Raw genomic sequence first — 11,404 nt, 5'->3', positions numbered from 1 at the left:
TGTACAACATGTTGCACTTAAATGCCAACAAATGCACACAAGTAAACAACAAATCAGGCCACCTAATTAGTCGTGTATACAGAAGACACAAGTCATAACTAAAAGTGACGTGCTAGTATCACATATGACATGATACGTATTGTAACCAATGACTTCTCCAAGTTAAATTATCAATTATAGAGAAGCGAGTGCCATGACAAGACTCGCACAACTAAACAATCGAATGGATCCATTTCTCAGCATATCTGCAGCATATATCATTAAAATTTAGGTGCCACGTGCCCTATCATGGATCCGAGCTTCAACGATTATTAATGCCAATTGCTCCATACAATGTAGTGCATAGACAATAACTTGCAAAAACACAATAACCTTTGGCACATTGACAATTATGTCCCACACTCAATCCCATCCACCCAAATTCAATAAAACCTATTGTATGGAGCAATTGTTCTGGCAATGGTAAAGGCCTCCAATCCTACTTAAAAAGACATGGATAGGGAAAAGTACTAATTAATCGTGGAGAGTGTCATGTCCCAATAAATGCATACAACTAAAAAACAAAATTGGTCCCTTAGCACAGTTTTTGTATTTTAATGGAAAGATATAAGTGACAGATTTACCAAAATTCAATAACCAACTGAGGGTTCAAAAAAAAAAAACAGAGAGAGGACTAAGACTAACCGTGAGAGGGGTCATTAGGGACGAAAGCAATGTCCAAAAGAACCACACCAGGGTCGATTGGCAAGTAAACTCTCTCCCATTCCGAAAGGCCTTCTTCAGCTGCTGCAAATGCCTTATTTCCACCACCAATCAAAAAACCAGATGCTGTTACCGCTGCTGCTGCTGCTGCTGTCTCAGCAATCAACTGCCTGCGACTGGTAGAAGGACCCTTCTGCGAGGAGGATGCTGAAGCTCTGGGGACATTACAGAGCCGGTGATGAAAAGGTAGAGGAGATGGCTGCTGCTGGTAGTGTTGTGGTGAGGAAATGGAGAAGAGAGTATGCAGAGATGGCTTGTGAAGTAGCTGTAGAGTCACCATTTTTTCTCCTTCTTTTCTTGCAATCGGTTTTTCAGTCTGTCTTTTTTCTCTCTTATCCAGAAGGTAGTTTGGTACTTTGGTTAGTTAACGCCTTCGCGGGAGGTTTGAAGCGTGGCCGAAAATGAAATCGCGAATGGACGGATGGGATAAAATCAATATTCTTATGTAAAAACTTAAATATAATGTTAGGTGGCACCCTCTACATCCGGGGATGTAGCTCAGATGGTAGAGCGCTCGCTTAGCATGCGAGAGGTACGGGGATCGATATCCCGCATCTCCAACAATTTTGTTCAGAAATTTGTATTCAACTATTTGTAAGTGTCTATCTTGTCAGGCCACACGTCTTTGCAAATAGAAACAACTTAACCGTGTCTACAATTCTCATGCCTAGAAGTTTCTCACTCTCTATAGAAATTTTGTTACTAATAAATTTTTGATTGCCTCCTGAGATTCTAAAAGAACTGTATGGTTTGACAAAATAGAAATCTATATCTGTATTAATTTGAGAAGAAATTTTTAGTGTAAAGGCTTCCTAGACCTCCAACTCACCATTCTTTTCTTTTTTTTTTGTAAATTTCTGATTTATTTAAATCCACAAAATCTATTCATTCCAGTCAAAAGCATTTGATTTCAAAAATTTTTAAATACATTTCCTTTCAAATTTTTTTAATCTTCAAAGGCTTCCACAATGCAGCACACCAAACATTGCAGATCCTCCACGTTTTCTGTGGATTGGCATTTATCTTTTAATTTTACAATTTGAATTCACCACTATTTCCTTATGCATTTTGCAACAATAAAGAAATTAGCATAATTGAACATGGACTCCGAACATGATCAAATGCGGATTTCATCCTCTTATCTGGATATGTATGCATTTTTAGTTTTGATCAAACTACATATATATATTCGTTAGTTGCACTTTATTTAAACTTATTATAAATATCATCTAAGTATTGCGATATTTTTTCATATAACACAACTATATTTAAAAGGATGTATAAACAATAGTCATATACGGATATAAATAAATAAATGTGCACTTTAATGGTTATTTTTTGGAAGCCTTTTTTCAAATATTTTTTTATTGCAAATGTTTATCTAAAACAATTTCAAAATGTTTGTTCATCGAAAAACAACAAAGTCAATAAAATTTCACAAAATTTATAATCCAAATTTATTTTTTCTTCAAAACCATAATTCCAATCTTTTGATTGGTAAAAAAAAATGTTTGAAAAATGAGAAAACGAATCATGAATAGTGAAAAAATGAATCATGGGACCACATGGTTTGGAAAGGACAAACTATCACCAAGGCAAAATTTTAGCTAAAGGATGGGAAAAAGAGTGATAGAATAATCGAAGAAAAGAATGGTAGAATAGGAGATGAATAAAGCTATGAGAATGGGTGCGAAAGGAGCTATTAGCCAGACAAAAAAGGTAAAACTTACGAGAAGGGAAGGGTTACTATAGGGAAGATGGGACCTACGGACGAAGACAGGGTGGTATAAGAGGCAATTATAAGTAATGTCATGGGTGGGAACCGGCGAGAATGGGGAGAAATTAGAGAGAAGAGATCATATATTTGTTTAGTATGCTTTAACTTTGGATATTTCTTAAGGTATTTTTGTGCATTTTTTAGAATATTTCAATCTATTTTGGATTTTTAACATAAGATATTTTGGTAGAAATTTACACTAATATGAAACTCTTTTATTCATTTTAAAATTTTCTTTTCATATAGCTTATTTTTATAAAATGATAATATTATTTTACTTTCAAAATGTGAACCCATGCATAGCATGGGTCAACATGTTAGTTTATAAAAACTTGATACATAAACTGGATTAATTATGTTTATCACCCATAAGGTTTATTTATGTTTCCAACTTTTGTCTAGCAATTTCTCAATATTTGCAAAAGTGGTCAAATAATTTTGGGGTAATTATATTTAGCTCTCCCAGAACTTTACCCATATTAGAAAAAGAACCTTTTAGTTTGACAAAATAACTTTTGTTTAGAAATCTCTCATTATGTGCAAAAAGTTGATTAACAAATTTTTGAATTAATTATATTTACCTCTCCTAAAGTTTGTCCATATTTTGAAAGAATCTTGTGATATGACAATATAACGTTTAACCCACATGTTAATGACATTAACTTAACCATTAATGAATATTGCGGAATGACAAAAAAAGGCCTAGTAAGCCAATAAAGGAGCATTTTTAAGCAAAAAGAAAACAAAAGGCAGACAAAACAGAGAGATATAATTCCCAAGATAAGAAAAATATGTCCTAAACTAAACAAAAAAGTGAGAAAGAAAACATAAAACCACAAGACCAAAAAAAAAAAGCCAATTTGGGTTTGCTATTAATCATCTTTGCCATCTTACAGGTGGCAATTTCAAACACGATTCACAAAAAAGAACCATGATCAAAACATGATATGGAAAAATTTGTGTCACAATTGGGTCAACGTGATTATGACAAGTACAGAGAATGGGTTGTATTAAGTCAATCCATTGGTTGACACAAGTAATCTGTGTAACATGACATATTTATAACACGAATAATTAGTTAGGGATTCTTATTTTTTTGTGTTCCATTCAGAATTTATACCAAAATTTTCGAAGAAAAATTGTATACTTTTAAAACACACTTCCATCCTCTATCTATGTAAAATTTTTTAGATTCCTTACTAAATTTACAACTAAAAAATTTAGTTCCCTTTAATAATATAACAGCTGAATGTTAAAGGTGAAGGCTCTTTAAGAATCAAGAAATGACACTACTTTTTTTAGATAAATTTAATATATTTTAAATAAAACACTAACTAGTTTCCCTTGCATATTTATTTACACCACATTTTTCTATTCCCTCCTAAAGTTATTGTGAAAATAGTTTAGTTTCTCATAAGTAGAATATTGAACGTAAATGTCTTATAATTATTTATACCATATTTATTTGGATTTCCTAGTGTGAATTAAACGTGTTTCCTCATACTTGGAGTAATAGAGCCAAATGTAAAGACAAAACCCTTTGAGAATTCACACCAAATCTTTTAAACAAAAATGAATTTTCTTTAAAAGAAAAAATAATAGTTCCATTTAACGTTTATTTACACCAAAATTTGTTGGATTACCACTTAAAGTCACTATAAAAATAATTTATTTCCTTCCAAAATATTATATCAGAGTAAAATATTGTAGTATTTATTGATACCAAATTCTTAGGAGTCTTTTGTGAACTTTTTCATAAAAATTATTTGATTCTCTCCTAAATAGATTATTGGAACCAAAGGTTAAAGGCAAAGAACCTTGAAAATTTACAACAAAATTTTTAAAAAATTGAACCAAAAAAAACTTGTGCTTAAGTTCTCTCCTATATTTATTGACACCAAATATATGGGATTACAACCTACCGTAAAAATAGTTTTAATCACTCCTAAATAGAGAATTGTTACATTTAATAATTCAGTTAGACCAAATTTTGTTTTGGATTTGCTACCAATATTTTGAGAAGATAACTAAAATCCCTTCTTCCTTTTAGGTAAAGATTAATTCCCTCCTTAATTAGTGAAGAATATTGCATACTGGAGCCAAAGATCAAAGAAGAAACCTCGTCATAGTCAAAATAATCTTGAGCAAATTACTTTTGGATTCCCTCCCAATTTACTTGGAAAATTAGTTTAATTTCCTCCTTATTTTTATAAACATTGATTCCCTTCCAAATTAATTGAGAGCATCACTAAATGGAGCCAAAGGTCATAGGAAAAAACCTCTAAAAGTTAAAAGTAAATTTTGAATATGATCATTGAAAGTCCAATATCTACTTTAAACAGTAAACATATAAAAACAAGACTACTTAGAAACTTGACTTAAAACTTTTAACAATTTTAATATTGATGATTATGTTTTACATCCTTCAAGTAACATAACTTATTATCTTGGAAATATATTAGAGGCTTGTAAATTCAAAGCTTTCCTTCATTTGTAGTAAAAAGAGGTATGCTAACTTACTTTTTGACCAAGTAATCTGGGGTTTTATGTCATATGCAAAAAAGCTTGTAATGTTTGAAGTGCAGCTCTTGAAGGTTTATGACTTAAAGAGTTAAATTTGGTTTTACTCTCTCACAACTTTTGGACTAAGAATTTTGATTCCATACTTGGCCTCTAATGGTTGTCGTCACTTTATTTCTTATTTAGCGGCCAATATTTTTGGTTCTAAGTGTTTATTTGTGATGTTTCTTAGTAATTTCAACTTAGAAATTAAATGGGTCAATCGAATTAAAACACGACAATACATGTTAATGAACAGGTTATGATACAAAACTGGCATGAAAGATAAAAATGTCATGCATTGTTTTAAACTCATTTAACATAAACAAGATTACAATAGAACACGAAACAACACGACAGGTTGACAACCCTAGGTACTTGATATGAGGGATAAGTGGCATATGGATGAACGAAACTTACGTTTATGTAAACCTACATGTTTTCCACTACAATATTATGAAAATTTACCTGATCGAACAGGTAAATAATTTATCTAATCAAAATTTACCTACATGGTTTTAGAGCCCAATAGTGATCCACATATTCCATTAAATAATGAAGATAATTATCTTTTTGATGAAAAATATGATGCAAACCCAGTCCCTATTAGATATTTTGATAGTATAATAGAATTTGATGATTCGAATTGGCACTATCCTTCTCCTTAAAATGGAAGAATGTTTAATATGTGACGTTATGATATTTCTTATTAAAGAATATGACTCTTAATTACAGGAATTAAAAGAAAGAATTTTATTATGAAAGCAGATGGATACATGTAACTTTAAATAATTGTCACCCTACTACTTGTCATGATAGATATAAAGAATTAAGAGAATTAGAAAATGAAAGATATTTATTAAACAATAAGTATTCACAAATAAACAAAGAATTTATAGACCACTATAGAAATAATCATTTAGATAAACAATGGATAAGCCAGATATATGACAATGTTATTTTTGTAAAGACAAAGGATATTTAGCAAATCAATACCTAAAAAATTTAATAAAAAGAGATTTGAATTAGATGATGATATTGAAGAACTAATTAATGATAATGAATTAATAGAAGTTAATAAATTTACAGAAATAGAAGAAATTTCCTCAGATAAAAGTATATTTATCTGTACAGACACAGAATATGAAATAAGCGATGAAAATGAATAAGATAGAAGAAGAGAAAAATAATTCTTTTGAAATAATAGATATTCATTCAAAAAAGTCAAAAGATAAGTAAAAATTCAAAAAAGTAATTTTTCAATAAACTCTTCTAATAGATTCAATGTACTTGCACTAGAAAAGATAAAATTTTATTTAAGAAAATACCATATGTTTTATGAAATAAAGCTCAAAGAAAAAGCACTAGAATATAGCCTTACTCCTAATAAAATAATGATTTCATTAATATCTAAAAAAAGATATTTATCATAAATTAAAAAAATACTAGAAAAAATAAGAAACTCTATAGGATGGATTCATATAGATTCTATCCAAATGATTAATAGGTCCATATTTAGAGAAGGACTAAATACTCTTGTAGTTGATAACAAGATAAAAAATAGGAAACAAACTACCCTTGGTTTGTTTAGAGGAAATTTTAAATATCAAAAGTTAATTTTTAATATATATCCAAAAATTCCTTATAATATACATGATAAAGATTTTGATAAAACACTTTTCTTAATACAAGATTTCAAAAGAAAGGATTTCTTTTTCAATGAAAATAGACTATATTCTATTATATATATGATTTTTTATGCCTTAGTAAATACTCGTCATATTGAAAAATTTTCCAAATGTTGAATTCATACATCTCTCTAAATTAATCCTCCAGAAATTACTAACATAGAATTGGATGAGAATTCAAATTAGATATATGCCAAAAACCTCTACTAGATAAGCCAAGTATATTTTTACCAAAATTATCAAATATAGAAGTAGTTCTCATCGTTTTTCAAATATGAATACAAACCAAAAAATAACAAGAAGTTATAAAATAGAAGTTATATATTGGAATGGAAAAAAACATGAAAAATTGTAATATTTTCACAAATACAGGTACTAATAGAAATTATATATCTCATTGATTGGTTGAACACTTATCTATTTATCAATTACAAGATCCTTACAATATACTAATTTTAATGGAGAAACCCATTTAAATAAGAGAGCATAGAATTAACCGGTAATTGAATTCCTATTCAACTTCTAGTTGAAAATGAAGGATTCAATGAGACTTTTGAAATAATGTGAGGAACTAATTTCTTAGAAACAGTATCTCCTTATTCTATAAATACTAATGGTATTCTTCTTACATATAATGTTAAAAAGATATATGTCGAACGAAAATAACGAGTCAATATAGTATTTATATGACTATTGGAATAATTTATAAAGATTACAAAATTGAATAGTTTGCAACATATATTGCCAGTGAGTCAGGAACATATTTATGTAATCTAACATACTTTCCACCACAACATCATGAAAACTTATCTGACCGAACATGATCGATATCTCTAATAACCCTATTACTTTAAATTCTAGAATAGATAAATCACAAATATTAGTTAATTCATTCCTTATTAAATGTCCTACATTTTACTTCTTTGATACAGGACTCAATATACTCTTAGAAAATAATTTTCTTCAATCATTTCATAAAGTTTTATTTGATACTTTACAATCTCAAATACATTTTAAAAATTCTTGTGGCCATTGGATATAGTTTCCCTCCTTAAACATGCATATACTCGAAAAATTCCTATTACCTTTTATCCTTGAGCAGGTCTATGTGGTGATATTGAATATACAGAACACCCAAAAATTCTTAAAAGAAGTCCTATGTTAAAATTTGAAAGATAACTACATTTAAAACAACTACAATTAAAAAACATAGCTACTACCCTAGAAGACATAAAAGAAAAGTTCCAATTAAGTTATACAGAAAATCTGCTTAAATTTTGGGATAGAAACCAAGATTATGCTGATATAAAACTCAAAGATGAAAATAAATAATTAGAATTAAGCCTAGAGATATAATCCAATTGATTAAGATGAATTCAAAAAATAAATTAAAGAATTGTTAGAAATACCTTTAATAACAGAAAGTAATTCTCCCCATTCTTCACCCAAATTTATGGTAACAAATCATGCTAAAATAATAAGAAATGAATCTAGAATGATTGTTAATTATAAAAAATTAAATAACAAAACCATATCTGATGGATATAGTTTCCCTCCTTAAACATGCATATACTCGAAAAATTCCTATTACCTTTTATCCTTGAGCAGGTCTATGTGGTGATATTGAATATACAGAACACCCAAAAATTCTTAAAAGAAGTCCTATGTTAAAATTTGAAAGATAACTACATTTAAAACAACTACAATTAAAAAACATAGCTACTACCCTAGAAGACATAAAAGAAAAGTTCCAATTAAGTTATACAGAAAATCTGCTTAAATTTTGGGATAGAAACCAAGATTATGCTGATATAAAACTCAAAGATGAAAATAAATAATTAGAATTAAGCCTAGAGATATAATCCAATTGATTAAGATGAATTCAAAAAATAAATTAAAGAATTGTTAGAAATACCTTTAATAACAGAAAGTAATTCTCCCCATTCTTCACCCAAATTTATGGTAACAAATCATGCTAAAATAATAAGAAATGAATCTAGAATGATTGTTAATTATAAAAAATTAAATAACAAAACCATATCTGATGGATATAGTTTCCCTCCTTAAACATGCATATACTCGAAAAATTCCTATTACCTTTTATCCTTGAGCAGGTCTATGTGGTGATATTGAATATACAGAACACCCAAAAATTCTTAAAAGAAGTCCTATGTTAAAATTTGAAAGATAACTACATTTAAAACAACTACAATTAAAAAACATAGCTACTACCCTAGAAGACATAAAAGAAAAGTTCCAATTAAGTTATACAGAAAATCTGCTTAAATTTTGGGATAGAAACCAAGATTATGCTGATATAAAACTCAAAGATGAAAATAAATAATTAGAATTAAGCCTAGAGATATAATCCAATTGATTAAGATGAATTCAAAAAATAAATTAAAGAATTGTTAGAAATACCTTTAATAACAGAAAGTAATTCTCCCCATTCTTCACCCAAATTTATGGTAACAAATCATGCTAAAATAATAAGAAATGAATCTAGAATGATTGTTAATTATAAAAAATTAAATAACAAAACCATATCTGATGGATATAGTTTCCCTCCTTAAACATGCATATACTCGAAAAATTCCTATTACCTTTTATCCTTGAGCAGGTCTATGTGGTGATATTGAATATACAGAACACCCAAAAATTCTTAAAAGAAGTCCTATGTTAAAATTTGAAAGATAACTACATTTAAAACAACTACAATTAAAAAACATAGCTACTACCCTAGAAGACATAAAAGAAAAGTTCCAATTAAGTTATACAGAAAATCTGCTTAAATTTTGGGATAGAAACCAAGATTATGCTGATATAAAACTCAAAGATGAAAATAAATAATTAGAATTAAGCCTAGAGATATAATCCAATTGATTAAGATGAATTCAAAAAATAAATTAAAGAATTGTTAGAAATACCTTTAATAACAGAAAGTAATTCTCCCCATTCTTCACCCAAATTTATGGTAACAAATCATGCTAAAATAATAAGAAATGAATCTAGAATGATTGTTAATTATAAAAAATTAAATAACAAAACCATATCTGATGGATATAGTTTCCCTCCTTAAACATGCATATACTCGAAAAATTCCTATTACCTTTTATCCTTGAGCAGGTCTATGTGGTGATATTGAATATACAGAACACCCAAAAATTCTTAAAAGAAGTCCTATGTTAAAATTTGAAAGATAACTACATTTAAAACAACTACAATTAAAAAACATAGCTACTACCCTAGAAGACATAAAAGAAAAGTTCCAATTAAGTTATACAGAAAATCTGCTTAAATTTTGGGATAGAAACCAAGATTATGCTGACATAAAACTCAAAGATGAAAATAAATAATTAGAATTAAGCCTAGAGATATAATCCAATTGATTAAGATGAATTCAAAAAATAAATTAAAGAATTGTTAGAAATACCTTTAATAACAGAAAGTAATTCTCCCCATTCTTCACCCAAATTTATGGTAACAAATCATGCTAAAATAATAAGAAATGAATCTAGAATGATTGTTAATTATAAAAAATTAAATAACAAAACCATATCTGATGGATATAGTTTCCCTCCTTAAACATGCATATACTCGAAAAATTCCTATTACCTTTTATCCTTGAGCAGGTCTATGTGGTGATATTGAATATACAGAACACCCAAAAATTCTTAAAAGAAGTCCTATGTTAAAATTTGAAAGATAACTACATTTAAAACAACTACAATTAAAAAACATAGCTACTACCCTAGAAGACATAAAAGAAAAGTTCCAATTAAGTTATACAGAAAATCTGCTTAAATTTTGGGATAGAAACCAAGATTATGCTGATATAAAACTCAAAGATGAAAATAAATAATTAGAATTAAGCCTAGAGATATAATCCAATTGATTAAGATGAATTCAAAAAATAAATTAAAGAATTGTTAGAAATACCTTTAATAACAGAAAGTAATTCTCCCCATTCTTCACCCAAATTTATGGTAACAAATCATGCTAAAATAATAAGAAATGAATCTAGAATGATTGTTAATTATAAAAAATTAAATAACAAAACCATATCTGCTGGATATAGTTTCCCTCCTTAAACATGCATATACTCCAAAAATTCCTATTACCTTTTATCCTTGAGCAGGTCTATGTGGTGATATTGAATATACAGAACACCCAAAAATTCTTAAAAGAAGTCCTATGTTAAAATTTGAAAGATAACTACATTTAAAACAACTACAATTAAAAAACATAGCTACTACCCTAGAAGACATAAAAGAAAAGTTCCAATTAAGTTATACAGAAAATCTGCTTAAATTTTGGGATAGAAACCAAGATTATGCTGATATAAAACTCAAAGATGAAAATAAATAATTAGAATTAAGCCTAGAGATATAATCCAATTGATTAAGATGAATTCAAAAAATAAATTAAAGAATTGTTAGAAATACCTTTAATAACAGAAAGTAATTCTCCCCATTCTTCACCCAAATTTATGGTAACAAATCATGCTAAAATAATAAGAAATGAATCTAGAATGATTGTTAATTATAAAAAATTAAATAACAAAACCATATCTGCTGGATATAGTTTCCCTCCTTAAACATGCATATACTCCAAAAAT

General features: G+C 28.3%; 1 non-coding gene across 1 annotated transcript; it reads left to right on the top strand.

Annotated features, from left to right (window-relative positions):
- Positions 1–1,249: 1,249 nt before the first annotated feature.
- TRNAA-AGC lies at positions 1,250–1,322 on the top strand. Its single transcript has one exon. It is a non-coding gene; the product is annotated as a tRNA-Ala (tRNA).
- The last annotated feature ends 10,082 nt before the right edge of the window (positions 1,323–11,404 follow it).

This window comes from Coffea eugenioides, unplaced genomic scaffold, assembly GCF_003713205.1.
Source record: "Coffea eugenioides isolate CCC68of unplaced genomic scaffold, Ceug_1.0 ScVebR1_600;HRSCAF=1303, whole genome shotgun sequence".
NCBI lineage: Eukaryota > Viridiplantae > Streptophyta > Magnoliopsida > Gentianales > Rubiaceae > Coffea > Coffea eugenioides.
This window is presented reverse-complemented; position numbering and strand designations above follow the sequence as displayed.